This window comes from Lagopus muta, chromosome Z, assembly GCF_023343835.1.
Source record: "Lagopus muta isolate bLagMut1 chromosome Z, bLagMut1 primary, whole genome shotgun sequence".
Taxonomy (NCBI): domain Eukaryota; kingdom Metazoa; phylum Chordata; class Aves; order Galliformes; family Phasianidae; genus Lagopus; species Lagopus muta.
This window is the reverse complement of record NC_064472.1, coordinates 8,091,778-8,110,355: the sequence shown is the minus strand read 5'-3', so window position 1 is coordinate 8,110,355 and position 18,578 is coordinate 8,091,778. Positions and strand designations below refer to the sequence as shown.

Here is an 18,578-nt window from a genome sequence, read left to right as displayed (position 1 = left end):
ATAGCAAAACAGTTCATATCTCTCTTTCAGCAGAGATTCAGTGAAAGCAATTACTTAGCTTTGTGTATTTTCTTCTACCATGCTCTACCTTCCTTTCCATCCCCAGATGTTTGTCATGGGGACTGTCATCATGTGACTGTTTGCTGTTGAATGCTGTCAACAACTGTCTCTGGAAGTCTAGTTTTGGTACCTGGTTTAAGGCTGGAATTTTTTCAGACTGGGCCAATACTTCTTTTGTGTACGCTGTGGGGAGTACACAGCACTTAAATACATTAATTTAATGTTGGCTACTCCACTGACTGTTGATCTAAATTAATTTTCTTGGTGTTCATGCACAATGAAAATTTGAATGATTTCTGTCTTCCTGTTGTTGTGGGATTTCATAGTTACTGACAATGCTTTTGGAGCTGAGAGTCTGTGTTGTGATTTTTTGTAGCAAAATGCCACCTTGGATTAAAGTTGTCTAGCTGCTGAGCTGTCCTGTGTGAATCTCCTCTATTTAGCCTCCAGTGTTTAACATCAGTTCTCTGTCCATAGTACAGTTTTCAAACCCATCCTTAATTTCAAGCTGCCAGTCAATGCAAACTAATATGAAAGCATTTTCAGCTTTGCTAAACTTGTTAGGATCCGGTAGATGTTGCATTAATATCTCATTTTCAGAAACCGCTTGGATAATGATAGTGGGCTAGTTGCAGAGTTAAAGACACTCAATAAATCTCAGCTTTTAATATTTGGAGGGATTCATTCCTGTAACAGCTTTGTGTTGATTTTGTTTCCAGCATCAAATGTAATGTTTAACCAAAGCTAAGAATCTTTCAAATAATGCTGAGGAATTGTAGCAAACCTCCAAAGAGTAATGAATAGTATCTTTGAAATCTTAATTCTCTGGCTCTCTAGGAGGTCATTAAAAGTGTAAGTGTGAAACTGAATGGAATTTGTCAAGATACGAGAGCTTCTTAGAGCACTTCTGTCTATACCCTTTATTCATGAACCTGTTTATATTATACGTCCTCGTTGTGGTTTCAAGAATTGTGCTTTTTCATTTCATATCTATCTTTTCATGTTCACATACTAGTGTGTATATGTTTATTTAAAAATATTTCTAATTGTAATAATGGAAAGTTTTTACTGAGGGCTGTATGGCCACTTTCATTGCATATATGTCACCAGTTTTATATAAAGGTTAGCCCTTTCTTGGGACAAGAATACCCCAGGGTTATAGCACAGGGAGTACAGTTGTAGTAATAAAGATTATGTTGCTGATAAGTTCCCCTCAAGGCCCCACGATGGTAATACCTCTATATTTTGTCTTTAAAGAAAACTGCTGAGAGGCAATAATTTTTTTTGTATGTGTCCCATTTTCATTAATGCATGGTAATTGATGGAGTTGCAGTGACTTGTAACAGTAATGAGTTCTAAACATAAGAATGCACTCCTTTCTAATAAGTGAGCACTGCTGGGGTTTAAAAGCGTACTAAATCAGTTGCTTTAGTATGAATTTATTAGTTTTTTTCAGCATTAGCTTTAATAGTAGTTATTTACATAAGCGTACATCCCATTAACCGCCATCAGGGCTGGAAAACATGCTGAACTGTTCATATTTTCATATAATTATTGAACATAATGGTTTCATTTGCATTTCTAAACAGTGATGTTTCTGTCAGGCTTGGAAATAGTGTCTTTACGCAGTCCCTATTTCACATCCACTTATTTGACATCGTTAAATTTTATGCTAATGTGCTTCCCTAGAATATCATCAGTAGGACAGATGCTTGCGCTTTAATATACAAATCAGAGATGCTTTTCCCTCCCCCCTCCTCTGAACTGCAAAAGAAATAAAAAAAGCATATCTGCACTTTTTAGATATAGTTTGTTTCATTCTAAATAATCCGTAAGAAATGAAACTTGGCTCTTACCCCTGCTAGTCACTTCTGAGTGTTGTAGTGGATACCCTGTTTATGAAAGGTAGGGAACAATCTTTTCCATGGAAGAGCAAGAGTCTTGTAAGATTCATAGCAGTGGTTGTGGGAAACTAAAGTATTGTAACCTTGAGATTGCCTCGTGCCTAAGGCACGGAGCCTTGAGCAGCGAGATGCTGAACTAGGCGGTAGTCCATGGCCTGGCCTTCCTGGAAGTAGACCATCACTGTACAGAAGGGTCGGGAAGGGAAAAGTTTCAACTTCGCAGCTGTTTATTTTTTCTAAAAAGATGTTTTGCTGAGTCTGGTGACTTGGTGCTTGTCTGCAGAAATGTACTTGAAATTCTACATTGTTGTTAGTTTTACATTTAAAATAGCTTTTCCTGGTTTTTATAATTCTGCAGATGGGTAGAGGTATATGAGCTGCTCCCTAAATGGTTATTGCATGATCAGTATTGTATTGTACTCCTTATGTGTATGTGTATCAGAAAAGATTTGATACTTGGCATGGAGTTAACAGTGGAAGCAGAGCATCAGTAACCTAAGAGAGAGTGCTGATAATTGCAGTTTTGTATGAGGAAATAACTGAGTAAAAGAACCAAAGCGCTACCGTCAGCAAAACCACACTGCTTTTCTTTCATTTAAAAAATGAAATGAATGCTTCACAACGTGTTCTGTTTGAGTTTTATCTTAAGATTACTTTCTTACTGTTTTAAGTAGTATAACAAAGTTAGGGCAGATAAGTGCTGCATGCAGTCTGTGGTTGTCACAGGAAAGATTAAATATGAAGATGTGTATGATGTTGCATAAGAACCAATCATGACCTGATTAAACAAGAATGGAAACCCAGTGAATTTCAAGCTCAGTGCCACGCTTACAGTATGTGACTTACAGTATGTGACACTGGGTGACTCTTTTCTCTCCTATATGTGTGTTACAAGATTTGGGGTGCTGCTTGCTGGCCTTTCTATGACGTGAAAGGTTAAATGTATGCATGCTCGTTTATGGTGTTTTATGGATACCCCTGGCTTTGAACAGTACAAATGTGGTAAGTCTCTGGAAATCTTAAATTAAAATGTTTGAGCCGAGCATAAGACTTAGATTTGTTACTTTTATTCTGTATTATATATTAAAAAAACAAAAACCAAAAAATGCCTCTCTTCTATGACATCCCCATGAAGAAGGCTTGAAGGAGGCACTCACAAGCAAAAGGGGTTTGGGCTGAAATGAAAAGGCATATTTTATGCATAAAGGACCACGTGAGAGCACTGGAGATATACTCTGATGGGTTCTGGGCTTATGGTGTCTTTAATTATAGATGATTAACAATTTGCTAGTTGCTTTGCAGACAAGTATAGAGACAAAAATCCCTACTGGGAAATGCTTGCAGTCTAAGACCTCATAACAGGGCTGTGTGAATCTCAACATTACAGCTCTATTTCAAATCAAGAGAAGTAGCAATATTAAAATGTCAACAACAACAAAAAATCCATTTATGTTATTTCAGAGAGAACCACTGTATGTTTGAAGTATATCTCTATTACAATTTTGAGCTTGAAACAGAGCAAACAACCAGTTTATAGCAAATGATTGGGAGTGCTTTCTGGTAAGCCTTTTAATCAGCACTGAAATACTATCTACCAAAGCAAAGTAACAGCTGGTGAAGTGTGCTAACTTCATCTGCAGAGTATAGAGGAATTTAAAGAGAGCACCTCTGTCACACAGAGTAGACTGTTGTACTGCACGGATTCTGAAGTGACCTCTTGTGAACTTCTCATTTGAATCCTGAAAGGAAGACTCTAGTTAATTGTCAGATATCCATATTTTAATATGTAACCATAAAAGGGTAAAGTATGATGATTTTTAACATCAGAAGATTAACATTTTACCTTTAAATAAAATATGATTAACTGGTACGGAATTAAAAGTAACAGAACTGAAATATTCAAACTATGACATTGCGGTGTCAGATTATGCATCAAGTGTGACAGTTTAAGTACTGAAGTGATTTAAAAATGAGCCGGCTGAAGGACGTATATCCCAAGCATCGAGAATAAAATAGAATGAAACAATTGTGGCTATCAAAACTTTCTCATACCCTTCTGGCTGAAGGAACCAGATAATCAAAGTCTAGTGTTTTTCACGGAGACTGCATCTAGCCTGGTGCCAAAGCAGGTGCAGCAAGGGAACTGTCGGCATGCTATGACGGCATCCCACACTATGATTTGAAGCCTGCCAGATGATGATTATGTTTAAATTTAATTGCCAGGCAAGACTATTGCTTCTCTATTCATCTACATCTAGCAAGGTTCAAATACGATTGATCCAGCAATGCATCTTGTCTTTCACTGTTGTACAGTCAGCCAAGCTTCCTATTATCCCTATACTGTCTCTGGTAAATTGGCATATGTTTTGATAAATGAAACCACATACTTACCATTGGAAGTACTTAGTATTACTGTTTGAAAATCTGAAAATGCCATTGTGAAGGTTTGTCATTTGACTTCTGCATATTTTAAATCCTTGTTAGTAAAATTATTGTTTTCCCCACTTAGTAGTTTTGCAAAGTCAGCTTGGAATTTGGCAGAAAAGTGACACCTTGCTGTCATCAGAAGTCCACTACATGAATTTTTGAGCGCAGTTTGGGCATTTAGTAAATCTTGTAAAAACTATGACCCTTTTAAACTGCTCACGGTGCCTCAAAAAGATGAATGGAAGGGCTCATGTTCCACAACAGTTAAAGGAGTGGTAAAAAGGAAAAAAATGGAAAATGTGAGGTCAAAATAATGGGCAAGTTTAAGTGAGCAGGATACTGAAATAAGAGGCTGCTACTTTTATGCAGTTACTTCTGGGAGTAGAACTTTAGTAATTATGTAAAAATGTGAACAAAACACTTAACAGCTTTCATGGTACATGACCTCTTCCAGTTACATTGCTCAGAAGTTTTTGTGAATTTATTCATATTTCATTATCTTCAGGGAGAACTTTTCTCTTGCTGTAAATACTGTTAGCTATTGAGGAAAGATCCTTAGATCCTTTTAATGATGTTGCTCGTCTTATCATAGGAGTGCAGGATAAGATTAGAGTGAACACAGCTTAGAATGTCCAGCTCTCACTTCAGGTAACTAGACATCTCCTGTGAGGTCTCGCTGCTATGTTTCAATGCAAGTACTTGTATTTAATGCTCTTGTACTGTAACTCTTTGCTGTACTCACCAGTATATCTACAGAATCATTTTTTCCTATGAATACAAGAAATTGGAAATATTTTTCTAGTCATCTGCAGACAGAAGTTAAGGGAGTAAGAAATATAAACTTTCACTGTGATTGTGGAGGGTGCTGTATGGTGTTACATCTGATGGTGTGGGATGCCTTTTGTTACCTTGGAAAGCTCCCTAGTTTCCCCAGAGAGCCATTTTGGTACATGGCTCTGATCTTGGGATCTGTGCATGGCTCATGAATCCTTAAATGACTGTAATGAACTGTTTGTATGGAACATGTTGGCCAAGTTTAAGTTGTGTAATACACTCCTTTTTTTTCTTTCTGGCAGCAGCCACAGGACAGCCCAAGGGATAGAGTACATTGCAATAGAATTACGTTGATCTGACAGGACGGTGAACGTGCCAGAGATTCTCCTGGCTCACATGCAGGCATGTAGGACCATCAGGACCCTTCTGGCTTTCTCTGCCATCAGAGCATATTTCTTTTCATATTTCATTCATAAAGTGGTGAAAACCATAGAATCACCAAGGTTGGAAAAGACCTCCAAGATCATGTAGTCTAGCTGTCTACCTACCACTAATACTTCCCCACTGAAAAATCTGTATTGATTCGCATGTTACTTTTCTGCAGGATATTACGTTTGAAGGATCAGTGTTTCAATGGATCTTCTTTTTGTTTTGTTTTGTTTTGTTTTGTTTGATACTTTTTAATTTCCAACCAAGACTTAATCACACCTAACTTAAACATAGAACATTTAAAAAAATCGCATCACTGAAAAATCAGAGGAATTAGCAGTATTACGTGTTAATTGGTAACTGTTTTGTTTTCTTAGTTAGATATGGAAGACATCCTTGTAAACTTTGTACATGCAAAGCTACATAGCAAAGCTTTTGTGTCGTTAAAGGTTGTTCCCAAAAATCAAACTTAAATTTTAAATGCACTTATATGATATAATTAAGGTTTGCTGCTTTTAAATAACAGATTACTTATGAGAAGAAGGTGGAAAGCAGGGAAAGCATTGTCCCCATGTTTTTTAAGGAGCAGATAAATTGTGTCTGACTTTAAATGAGCCTTTAGACTTCAACCGTTGCAAAGGTATCTATCGTGTTTTCTTATTTAGGAATCCTCTTCAGCCTTAGTTTCTTATCAGGTAGGGGAGATGTGGAACACCATTGCAGACATTCTTTTGGTAGTTTTTCTAGAGCATCATGCTGTTGTGAATGGTTTAAATTTGGAGAGAAAAAAACATCATCTAGCTGAATCTGCATTAGCTGTGTAGTGTCAGGTGTCTGAAATGTTATGCCTGCAATAAAGTCAGGATCCCTGACATCATGAGCTTTCTCTCTTAAATACCACAATAAGCTAGTCAGAAGTTTGGGATTAAAGTCTGCATCAATTTTTCATACAGTGCATCTAGGAAGTCACATATTTGTCTCATTGGTTTTTTTTTCCACCGAGAAAATAAATGTGTGGCTGAAGCCATTCCGGAAAAAAAATGCAGGAAAATTGACTATTAATTCAGAGTTGCTAAATGCTGTCTTTGGGTGTTTAGTTGGGTCTAGTCTTTGACTTCAGCTATCCCTTTTGGGTTTGATTTGTAACCTTTTTTCAGTGACATATCTGTTTCACTCTTTGTTGATGCTGAAATAGGTTTTTAGCTAATATTTGGTAAAGTACATAGGAAAGTTCTGCAATTTATATCTTATGGAAGGAGTCGTTTTCTGTTTCTTCTCAGAAGTAGATAAAATTTGGGTAACTTTTGCACTGCAGTTCATTTTTGACATAAAATTGTTGTGAGCATGGTCAAACAGTGGCATTTTGTCTCCAGTAAATTTGTTGGGCTCAAGAGTAATCTAAATTGTGTTTGTGAACTGTAACACATGAGGATTCATTGTCTTCCTTTCTCTTTGTAACAGCATATTGCATGAGGTATTCTTTTACTTACTTTTTCTGTTAGTGTCAAGAATTTTATTTTAATGGGTTTGTGAAATCTGGAGTCTTATGGAAGATTAGAATATTTGCCAGAAGTTTTATGAATGCTTTTGAAGAATATATGAGATTACATCTAATGTCCTCTTCAATATTTGGGCCTGCTTGCCACGTGAAGTGAAACTTCATTTCCTAGGAAACTTCACTGTTCAGGAAGGCAGTATGGTGTGCATTTATTCTAGGATGTGATTAGTCCTGTGATGTGTTTTTTTCTGCTTTTTTTTTTTTTTTTTTTCCCAAAAAAATTCTGCTGGATGTGGATCTGTTTCATGCAGTGTCCAGACTGTAGTGCAGTACCCATTGGCAATGCAAGTAATAGAGTAGCATGTGGGATCATTCTCCTCTACTAAGGAGACCAACCTATAAATTGATGCAAATTATTATACAGTGTTTAATCTTCTTGTCTCCCACTTTTTCAATCGTAGAGGATTAATTGCAACAAATTGAGAAACTATGCATGTAGAGTTCTGTCTCTGGTATTGATGTATTGGAATATATTCCAGAATTTGTTGAAGTATTTTATTCCTCTTTGGGATTTGAGTTCTCAGTTTTATCCCAAACAGTGTGAATTTTCTAGAATTTGTCTGGTTTTGCTGTAAACAAGCAGTAATTCTTCCATGCTTGTGATCTTTTGAAGCAGAACAATCATCAGAGCATTTTTTATAAGACTACAAGCATCTATGTTTCGTGTTTAAAAAGCTAATTTGAGAATCGATTCTAATACCAATCCTCGTGCCAAGAAAGGTCTTTTATAACAAGAGAGCAATTCACTTAAACACTTTCATACATTAAGCTGCATTGGATGCACATTAATGAAAGTGATGCATAGAGAAGATGGTGCCACACTGCAAAATGTTTATCTGGTTGTTTTCAGTGGCCTGGCAGAACTCCATTATGAAGGGTTCTGAGTGCAGACTGGCTGTGATGAACTTGTATACCAGATCATCTGTCAGAATCCTAGTCAGCTGGGACCAGACTTGCTGACAGACACAAATCTCCTAGTGTAAACATTTGGTGCTTTATCTTTTAGTTAAAACTCAGTCGAGTCCTTCTGTAAGTTTAATACAGATGTGATCTCCATTGCTACGGTGTCAGTTTTCCTATAGTTTTGTGCAGAATGTTGAATGCTGCAATGCTTAACTCTGTGAAAGACATCAGTTAGGAGTCTTGAAAAAGTCAGCAATGCTGGAAAATTAGTATTGATCTGGCATTCTTTTACATAAGGAATTTCCCTCACAGGTTTTGTGGTCTTGTTTTGGTTAAATTAACTGGCATATGTAAAAAGTATGGTGTAGTGGTTAGAGTATCAGTCTCAATGCAGGAAATTGTTCTTAATTGTTCCTAATGTTGTAAGTTACAGTACATCTTCAGTAGAAGAGAACACGATTTCTGATGTCTCTAAGATTGTATTCTTTAAGTCATTTCATGGATCAAGAATAGGAATCTGTTCCGTTAAGCCTTTTTGACTATGTCTCATTACTACACGAGTAGCCAATATAAATAAAATAAGGACAAATTGCTTTTTTGTTTAGAACTGGATAAAACTGAAATTTTGCATTTTGCAGGGTTTGAAATTTAGTTTTGTTCCATCAAAATCTATTTCAAGCGATTTGGAAGGGCTACGTGATGGCAGTTTTTAAATATTCTGCCAAGACATGATGAGGAATGTTGTGGTCCTGTGGTCCTCTCTAGTAGGAGTGATCTATTTATTTAATTTTTTAAAATGTGCATGTGTCTTTTGTACCATTGTACCATGCACAGTATCTCAATACTGGATGTCAGCAATCCTTGATGTTGAAAACATAGTGGACTTTTGTCTGCTTCTGTATCTTTAATGGCCTTATTACAATGAGCAAATGAGGACAATTTTTATATGTAAGCATATGAAATTCAAGCCAGCAAGCCTAGCAAGCAACTGTGCATCTGATGGAAATGAATATAATTTCAGGATAGAAAAAGGATTTTCATAAGTTTCTGAAAATGTTTCTTTCTTTTTCCTATTTCTACCTTGTGGCAAAGTGGTTTTAACAAAAGCTTGGTTCAGCAGTTTATGTGCATGGCCTAGAGAAGCAGACCTGAAAGAGATCTTTAGGCCTCCTGTGATTTCCATACAGAAGATGGGACACAACCTCTTTCTCTCTGGCTTCTTGTTCTTTGCCCAGATTACCTGAATTTGATGTTCAGATTCTCATCCTGATTTGGAGGCTTTGCCCTAGCTGTAAGCCTTTTTCTGGGCTAGTAATTTGGATTGCTTCTCACTCAACAATGTAAGCTCTTCAGTGTCCGCTGCTGATAAGCCTTCCAAGCCGGCACACATTTGCTCAGTGTTCTCACCTGTGATTTGTGAAGTTATCACAGTCGGGGTATCCATCCCACAGATTTCTGGCAAAGTTCCTGGGAGTGGGGAAGTCAGGCGAATTCCAAAGGTCCGCAAGTTTATTGAGGGAAGGTGGTGGGAAGGGTGTTTGATGAGGATGAGCTGCAGCACCAGTAAACTTTTAACTGAGCTGGCATTAATGCAGCACGACTGAAATAGCATTTAGAGTTAATGAAACTAGTTTTAGCAGTATCTGCAGTGCTTTTTGAGTGTGAACGTGTGACATTTTACAAGTGCATTGCAAAGGCTAAATTGATTCTTAGAAGAATACATTTCTCTAGTACAGACAAGACCTAATAGATCTTTTTCCTAGATAGCAGACTTAACTTTTTCTTAATTTTCTCTCTTGATTAAACTACTGAATGGGGGTGAAGTTTCCACTAAATGTCTGCTCAAAACAAGCTTAGAGAAAATGGAATGTCAGCCTTAAAAATGTCACTTTAATATGGTTTGACATGATAAGGTCTTAAAAGTCTCCTAACGATATATGATGGAGTACATATGCTTGCTGTGTTTGGAATCAGTGTGTGCAGGGACGTGTATTCACAAAATGGATGAGACAGTGGTGAGCAGAATGCTTGGAATAAAGAACACTGGCAAAGAAAGGGAGAACTGACTGGCAAACTCAAAATACGGAGGTGGGTGAAGGGCAACTGAATAGTTAATATGGAAAACAACAAAAAAACAGACTGCTAGGACAAAGGAGCATGTCTTCTATTAATGGGAAAATATGGTAACAACTTGCTGCTTAGGTTTTCTAAGTGAAATAGTGCAGTTCTGAAAGGTATTTATGATTTTAGGTTTGGAATGTGAACTTTTTCCTCTTTGTGTGTGCACAAACACATATATTCTAACTTTTTTTTATAGCACTGACTGCGTATATAGTACAGCAGATATTCTGGTTTTGGTAACTTGGCTTTTGTTTATCTGTTATATTCTATTGACTTCTTTTTTGGTTCCAAATGCTTGACTGATTATTTAATTCCATGCATTTGTGAGTACATCAGAAATCTTATTGAACAATTAGCGTCTGGAAAATCAAGAAAAGGCACATATCATGCATTTGCCACATGCTTAAATCACACTTTAAAAAAGTCATCTGTTTTACAGTTAATTTTTAGGGCACTCTTTACACTGCAGAGAAGTATACCCATTAGTAAGGAAGGTATACAAAGCAATTTTTGCATATTTATTAGGAGTGAAGTTAATTTTATTTTTATGTATGGGTGTACACACATGTATGTGTGTATATGTACATACATTTGTATCTACATGTACACGTATTAACCAGATGTCTTAGTCTCTATCTAAATTTCAAAACACTGAATATTTAAGCTTGTGAGTAAACTACAGTCTGGACAAAGGCCATAGATCTTCATGCTGGGTTGTGGACAGCAGCCACTTAAACGACTTATAATTTTTATTTGTACATGTTTTTTTGCTCTTGATTTTGAAATCTGGGTGAGATTTCTTTGGAATGGCTTACGTCCACTTACATGTTTTATTAATATTATTTTTTTGCAATATCGTTCTAAAGGTTTGGGGATTTTTCATTTATTTATTTATTTATTTTGATCCAGAGCAAGCATATTATAGTTATGCTTTACTTATTTGAATTTGTTATCTAAGACAAAGTTATGGGAAGCATTTATTGTGTATTTAATGGTAGTGGGCAAATTCCCCCAGACCATCTAAATTTGTTTAATATCCCCCTACAGTGTTTGGACAATAGACTAATGTTATTAGATACTATGAATCAAAGTTAAATTGAGGGTATAAATCATGCTTAAACTGCAGAATAAAATCACATTGATGTGAAAGCGCAAGTGAGTGTAGGAAGCCATAAGATAAAATGATTTCAGATTCTCGATTAAAATATGTACAGACTTGTTAAACCTTTTGTGATAAATGTGAGGTTTTCACAACTTGCGCCTGCCGTGTTTCCCATAGGTAAGGGTACCCCTTGTGCATTTGCTCTTTACTGATGTGGTAAAATTTGGGCCCAGTGGTGTTGTGTTCCGAATGCATCTGTTCAGCAGCTCAGTATTCAGCTAAGCTGTTGTGGAGGGTCCCTGGCTCTTGCATTGAAGCTTAAAGAGAGGTGGAGATGTTCATCCTACCAGCAGGGGAGGGTGCTGTTCTTTCTGCGAGTACATGATTCCTTCTGGTGCTGTCTTTATATCACGCTTCGCTCAGATGCTTCTGACAGTGGCGCTGGTAGGTTACAGGAGTTTGCAAGAGAAGCAGCCACACTTCTGTTTGTTGGATCAATAAGCATAGGGAAAAAGAAATGGCAGAAATAGTGGTTAACGAAATGAATCTTTACAAAGATTTCTGTGGATTTGATCAGTGGAGGTTACATAAGAATAACAAAAGTAATTCATCCTGAAGGATTAAACACTTCCACGCTTTTTTTTCCCTTCACGATAGAGAACATGATGTGGAAGCATTTCTGAGCAGAGTTTGCTTTCTGCGAAATTACCAAGCTCGGAGTTTTTACTGTCCCACTGTCTTGTTTGAGACAGTGCTTTAGTGGGAGTTGGTTTGAGCTTAGGTAGATGTGAAAATGTGTGTCTGAATACACGTGGGTACCTGCTCAAATACCTGGATACTAGGCTGGATTAGCAGGATATACATATCTCTGCACCCCTTGGGTATGTCTGTCTGTGCATCCAAAGTAGATGTTGGTATAAATAGAATATATCTGAACAGCATAGGCCAGGCCCAAAGTTGCCAATTTATTGTGTACCTGACTGCCACTATTCAGTATGGGAAATGTTTAATGCAGAAGCATGGGAGTCTGTCTGGTAAAATATTAAATCTGAGAGAGCAATGAGAAATGTAAGATAAGGTTGCTAAGTGTAATTCAAAGTCAAACACCTCTTAAAACAATAAAACTTCCCTCACACAGTTGGTGTTATCAGGTTCTGTGATTTCCAGTTGAACTCTTTATATGTGTGCTGACCTCTATGCAGAACAATCTTCTCAGTAATCCATGTTGTTATCAGTGCATTGATTTAAAAATCTTAACTCCGCATATCAAGCAACTGGATAGTAAACAAGCCTTGTTACTTATCTTTACCTTAGACTTCATGTGCAAACTTTAATACCTTATTCATATAAGGTCTGACCTTTTCTACAGTTGCAAACAAGCCTCCAAATAAACCTTGAATTATTAAACTACCCTCTAAGTGAACATAATGCAGATCTAATGCTATTTTAGATTTCTGTAGCTTCCATTCCTGTCTTACAGAAATGTATCAAAACGGCAAATCTATTCTTCATAAGCAAAGTAGCTTTATATTTCCCCAATTAGGAAGAAAAAAAAAATATCAGTCGATGCTTTTGTTTGAGCAATGCTGAGATCCTATAATAAACATGGATCCCATAATAATTATGGGCATGGAAGAAACTTCATTCACATGTTAATAGGCATATGAGGATCTGTTTCAAGTCATATTACAGGACTATTGCTGTAATGAAAATTGGAGATTGTATTCTAAATTAGTAGCATCAGTCTAGTGACAAGCTCATGTTCTAGTAACTGTTCTCTTTCTATTTAATTGCATGCATGTGTGAAGCAAATATTGTCAGGTTGCAGCAGAGAGAGTATTTTTATTTGCATTGTATTAGCAATTCATGACAGTAAGGTGAAACCAGCAGAGATGGGCTGAGAATCTGTTATGCTGAGCATGACTTTATCTTGCACTGAAGATGTCTGTTCTCTGGACTGGTGGTCAGACTCATGAATTCCCAGGCTTGAATTGCTGAGGTTGATAAATGGGAGTTTGGGTTTTGTGGGGGGAAAGAGAGATCTGTGTTATTGGGTTGTGGGGGGGAGAGGACTGAATATCTGATGGTGGGCATACATACTCTGTCTTGAAAGCTAAAACTGTTGGAATTAAAAAAAATGGTTGGGGAAAAATAGAAGCTACATTTCAATTTGTCATTTGAAGTTTGCCCTTAAGTGCCAGTCTGAGGTATGTATGCAACTGCTTCTGTTGAATAGTGCGGAGGTTTGACTTGCATCGTTTTCAATGGCTTTTGAAAGATTTCTGTGCTCTCTGAAGGCATACTGCATTCATTTATGACTGTGGTGTACGTACTGGAGTGGAGATGGCCTTGATTTATACTGCTTCACTACGTGCACCCCCTGGCTTAAGTTGCAGTTCCCAATTTAGAATTTCAGTCACTCTCCTGATTATAAAGGTGCATAGGATGGCAGAAAAATCATGCTTAGTGCTTTCCAGAATGCCATGACTTGTGTTAAAGGCTATAAGAGTTCAGATACTCAATTTCTTTAAACAAATGCTTGAAAGTTTGGGACAGGTGATATGAAGTAGGAGTTGTTAACCACATTGCTAATTGTAAAATTGAGATTGAGCGCAAGTAGTTGTTTTTCACCTAGATACGTAGTGACATAAACTGTGACAAAGATGCAGTGACAAAAATGGCTCAAATGGTGGGAGGAGCTTGTTATTCAAACCACTCTAGGAATTATTATCATGTTTACATGTGACATTTTTTGTTTGCAATGCTAAGACATTGCTTACTTTTGGGATGTTTTCATTTTCAGTTATATATTCATCTGTTTATTGTTGATAGTGAATGGTATGTTCTAACACATACAGAATATGTGGCATGAGTAGGGTAAAGTTTGCATTGAAATCTTAGTTTTGGCTTGCCTCTCTGCCTGTTACATTTTTATTGTGAGCCTTAACAGAGGATTAGATTTTTTGCATTTATTTCGCCTTAGGTTTTGATGTATTTCAGTGAAGTTGACAACCCTTACATTATTGCCTTAAGAGCCACAGACAAGTATTCAGTGTCTTGAAAGAGACTACTTTACTGTGTCTCGCTGAAATGCTTGAGAATATACAAGAATTTATATTCTAAAACTATAATTCTAGGCTTGTCATTATTGCTTGTCTGGGCAATAATTCTAGGCTTGTCATCACAGAAAGGCACCTTCACACATCTTTAATTTCTGTAACTAGTTTTAATAATTTCTCTGGGACCATCTTGAAAATAGACCTTTTCTCAGTTATATCTTGGTTATGCAGGTCAAATTGATTTATTTTTTGCTATCACTTTTTTTGTGATCTGGATAAGCATACATAAACATGAAATTGTGGATATTAAACTGTACCTACCATTTTATGTTCTTTCCCATGCAACTTCTTCCTTTTTGAGAGGATGAACCATAAAAACAACCTGATGCATAACTACTTTTAGGGATAGGACTATGTAATTTAGTCTTGTCTGTATAGAAACTCTGGTAATTCTGAGAAATGTTCCAGTTGTAATGATGTTGTATAGAACTCTACATGAACTGGAAAATTATAGCGTGTTGTTAAATGTAAAATTAAACTTAGTTCTTTAAAGTGGGGTGCCGTGGAAGAGATGGGAAATCTCAGGATTTTGCTGTACTTTGCAGACTATGAAAAAACAGTACAAAACTTTGGTCTGTATGCCAACTTTGGTCTTGGTTTTTTTTCAGTGATAATAAAACCTAAATGATGATGGGTTTCTCTATAACCACTGCTTGCTTTGAGAGCATAGAGGGTTACTGAATTAAAGCAATTGAAACTGAAGGTTGTTGAATGGTCCACCTTTAAAGTACGATCAGGAGGTGCAGAGAGTTCCATACTGTATGTACAAACAAAAAATGTGTGTATGGAGCCAATGCATATGCATCTGTGTTTAATGTTGTACACTGCCTCTACCCAATCTTTTGACTATATTTGAATCGTCTTCTTCTAATTTCTACTTTCTTATAGCTAATTTACATAATGCTGCTTCCTGCTTAAAATCGCCTCATTTTAAGATATAATGTGTTGTGCTATTCTAGGTTCTTTCACTGAAGGAGATCAGAGTGGCTTGTGAATGCTCGTAACTCTGTCCTCAGTCTGTGAGTTAAAAAGTATTACTTCCATCTCATTTTCATAAAAGTGAAGAAACCAAAGTAGAAATTTAAGAATTTGTTCAACGTATTAAATGAAAGCGTTAGCAGAACTGTTTAAAACTCAAATACCTTTATTCTGGCACTTGCGGGTTTTTGTTTTTGTTTTTTTGGTCCACTTTCAGAGCTTGCACATTAAGGACTGGGGGTGAAAACTGCCCTTACTGAAGACAAATTTCCTATAAAGCAGTTTGAGAATGAGTTTTATTGCTGATTAAGATAGTTGGCAGTGGTCTGAGAAAATACACTTTTGCTCGCAGAAAGTTTCAGATTCTCTTCTCCTTATTTTTTTGTGTCCCTGCGTTCTAAAGATGCTTTGATTGTATTAAACCTGTTTGTGTCAAAATGTATCTGTTTGTGAAAACTCTGACAAAGGTTCTGGCAAGTTGCTGCTGCCTTTTTTCTTGGTAGATTTTAATTTCAGACTCGGCCTTAATCTCCTTGTGGAACACTTAGGCATTTCCTGTTTGTCTGCCCATGGACATTAATTCCATAGACAGCTTTAGGGATTCTGCAAAATCAAATGGTGAAAACCGAAGCTGAGTCGTTTGCCATTTCCATGTTAAGTATCTGTTTGTATGTGTGGATGCTGATATTTTATCTTGCTCTTGAGCAGCTTTATATTGCAAACTTGATTTGTTATCTAGCTGAGATGCAGTAAGTGCAATATGGTATCTGTCACCTTTGGCAACATGGCCTTTCTCAATAGGTGTAGGAGTTCACAGTAGAGAAAATGTCTTAATACCTCTCTGTTGAAACTTTCCCAGGAAAGGAAAGTTGTTTTAAAGCACAGAGGAAGCAGAGGGAAGTCTTTTCTGGTTTGTCTGGAGATCTTTGGCAACTGTCCTTAATTGAACTTGATTCAGTATCCAATCTCTACAAGAGTTGTGTGTACTTTTTGCATCAATCTTTGTGATTGTGGTCGTTTTGCTACGAGGGCTTTGTTGTGGATCATTTGCAGTCTGAATTGTGAAGTTGCATACAGCTGTGCTCAGGGATTTTTTTGAAGGGTATAACTGTCTTTAACATTTTGATCAACTAAGATCAACACTAGTTTTCTATTACTACTTTTCTTTTAGAAAAATGGTGTTCCTAGCTGTAGGAAAATAATGTGGGATGATGAGCTTGTTGCTCATAATTACAGCTACCTCACTGAGTTGCCACTTCATCTTTCATTTTCATTCTCCATCTTTGGAGAATTCTTTTCTAATTTTTTTCTTTATAAGAAAATAGATCTGTGTATGACAAAGTAGGTGAAGTATTGCTGCCTTCCCTTCTGCCAAGGCAAAGAAAGAAAAGACTTGCATAGCAGCAGAGAGGTTTATGACGCTGGCTGCTCGGTTCGTGTGGGGTGCACAGAATTCTATTTGAGCTGTTACTATGCAGTGGGAGAACTAGTGGAATGATTAATGCTAAGGGCATTGTTTTCTGAGTAACCTTTCAAATGAACTACCTTTACATAGATGTGGATGAGATCCAGGCCAAGCAGAAGACTTACACTGTAGGTATCTAAATTGGAGTACTTCCCTCAAAATGTGAAGTTCCTGTTTCATCAGATGGAAAGATACAGAGATTTTAAAGGTTGTGGGTTAAGCAGACTGTGGAAGATGTGAGAAATTTGAATGCTCTTTTAATGCTGGAAACATAGTCTCCAAAGGGCTTCTTCACAATATCGAGCTTATGAGTGATTAACTTGGCCTGGTCCCACATGTACAGGGAAACTGTTGTGGATGAGAAGTTAACCTGAACAATCTTCCACTTCCCTTGACTTCAGGGTAAGTTCTCTTCTTCCAACTCTTGAAACTTATTTGTATATGGGTGACAAATCAGTTCCTCTTCATGTCAGCTTAAATCCAAGAGGATGAAAATTTTGGCAAATAGAAGTGGGTTTTTAGGGTTAAAATGTCTGAATTCTTTTGTAAGCAGTTTGTTTGCCCAAATGCTGGGGACATCCAATAAATCCCTGTATAACCAAGATGTTATAATCACAATATAATTGTGTATAATCAATAGATATCAAGATGTTATAATCGCAATATAATCAAGAGAGTAAGGCAAAGCAAACAAGGATCACAAAAAGAGAATAAGTGGAAGAGCTTACCCTTGGGTTGAGCTCACCAGAAGATACCAAAAGAGGGGATCTCCAGAAGAGATCCTTCCCCTCTGGTAGCCAGCTCTTAAATAGGTCCAGGAGCACAGGAGAATTGCCTTCACCTGTGCTCCTTTGGCTGACTCAAGGCTCACCTCAGGTGATTAATCAGAGGTTCAGGCCGTGACTCAGCAGTTCCCATACAATCCCTTTCGAGTTGTGGTATCCCAGTGTTTTTTAGTGCAAGAGCCATGTCCAGCTGATGAAGAATGTGGAGTTGCTTCAAGTTGTGAGAAATCTTGGTTTGGAATGGAAATGACACCAAATTAGCCATGAAGTAAAAATGGTGAGAATGAAAGGGTATTCTCTGAACAGTAAGGGGTTCAGGAGAGCAGTCTGTCCTAGTGCCTTCCAGCCTTCTGTGTAGGCTTTTCTTACAGGAATGATGAGGCACCAGAAGGGATTAGCGCGGAATGGGAGAAATATTTCTGTTGCTTTGGTAAAAAACATAATTATTTCCCCAAAAGTATCATCTGCATTGTTTGAACAGAAGTACTGTGTTGTGTGCTGGAAGCGGGATGTTTGGTTCAAAGGAGCTTTTTTGTTTTGTTTATAGCAGTCAGTCATAATGAAATCATAATTTCAGTGATAACTCAGGAAGGCCTATGCTTTCTTCGGTGGGTGTTGAGAATAAGCATAATCTGTGGGGTGCTTTTCCCTCTCTTGTAAGACATACTATTCTTTCTGAACTTGCTTCCCATTTGCAGATGGCCTTCAAGAAAAATAATTGAATGTAGGATATTTAATTATTGGTCCTGCTATAATTTTCAAGACAGTTCCTTACTGAAGAGTGATATTTACCATTTTTACCATAGTGAAAGTTGAAGGTGAAATTCATAGTTCGGGATCTTCTAATGCTCTATCCAGTCACGGTTCCATTTGCATTCATACTTTGAACCAAATCTCAGTTGTTACTGAGTCCCGATTTCCCTTATTGTGTGCCCTCATCTCTGAATGTGGCA

The 18,578-nt window shown here is 37.1% G+C and overlaps 1 protein-coding gene across 2 annotated transcripts in view; it reads left to right on the top strand.

Moving 5' to 3' along the window:
* The window catches only part of KIAA1328 (KIAA1328 ortholog), a 180,347-nt gene that overhangs the window by 31,520 nt on the left and 130,249 nt on the right, over nt 1-18,578 (top strand). The gene's annotated exons all lie outside the window — the stretch shown is intronic.